Source organism: Anabrus simplex, chromosome 3 (genome assembly GCF_040414725.1).
Source record: "Anabrus simplex isolate iqAnaSimp1 chromosome 3, ASM4041472v1, whole genome shotgun sequence".
NCBI lineage: Eukaryota > Metazoa > Arthropoda > Insecta > Orthoptera > Tettigoniidae > Anabrus > Anabrus simplex.
In genome coordinates this window covers 305,836,427-305,837,708 of record NC_090267.1, presented here as the reverse complement: position 1 = coordinate 305,837,708, position 1,282 = coordinate 305,836,427, and positions in this window count along the sequence as shown.

Below are 1,282 nucleotides of genomic sequence, written 5' to 3'. Positions count from 1 at the left end.
ATCTCTGCTAAAGACTCTGAATTCTGAGATATTGTAATAGGTTTTCTTCCATGGTTAGATGGCTCTGCCATCGATATATATAAGAGACCTCTTGTGAGTAAAACCATAACTGATCCCAAAAGAAAATTTGTATTTGGATATTGGTAAAAGTATTTGCATGCTGATGTTATTATTTTTATTTCCGAGATTATACACACCTCCTCTAATTCTATCAGCCTATCTTATGCTAGAATGTAATACACTTAAGAAAATGGAAATTGCAACACCATGAAGGCATTGGTCGTTTGTGTTGATTTTCAAGATATGGAACGACGCCATGTAGGCATGTAAACGATCAAAGTTTCAGACCCATTGGATTGTTGCTACAGGTCTCCCAACGTGATTGGTCGCGGAGGAATCAACTCCAGTATACGGACTCTGGTGTAGCGTAGTTGACTTGCAGTCTGTGCAGTGAAGTGTTCCCCGTCAAACATGCCTCGACGACAGAGAAGAGCACGCTATCAACAACTGTCGCCGTTTGAGAGGGCTCGGATAATTGGGCTGTGTGAGGCTGGATTATCGCTAAGGACTGTAGCTGCACGTGTTGGCCGACAGGCATCTACGGTACAACGTGTATGACAGCAGTGGTCAAATAAAGGTACCCACACTCGTAGACCTGGCACAGGCCTAGCGCGACAGACAACTGTGAGAGAGGATCGCCGCATCATTCGGATGGCCCGGATGGAACCCCATTCAACAACAGCGCAAATTCGAGCAGCTGTGGCACCCCACGTTACACTACAAACAGTTGGCAATCGCCTGCGTGCAGCTGGCTTACGAGCCCGTGTCCCTGCAGAAGGTTCCATTGACCCCACAACAGAGACGTGTAAGGCTGGCCTGGTGTCGAGAAAGATCGACGTGTGTCGACGAATGGTATAGGGTCGTCTTTAGTGATGAATCGCGCTTCTGTCTTGCCCGCAGTGATCGCCGGAATCGTGTGCGCCGACGTACCGGGGAGAGGGGCCACCCAGATCTTATTGTCGAGAGGCGCACAGGGCTAACACCAAGCATTATGGTCTGGGGAGCTATTGGCTTTAATGTGAAATCACAATTAGTGCTTGTTGAGGGCACTATGACTGCTCGACAGTACGTTGATAGGGTACTCAATCCAGTTGTTGTCCCTATGATGGCGAACATTGCTAATGGTATGTTTCAGCAGGACAATGCCCGGGTTCACACTGCACGCATCTCCAGAGAAGCTCTCTACGACATCACAACCTTAGAATGGCCCGCCATATCCCCA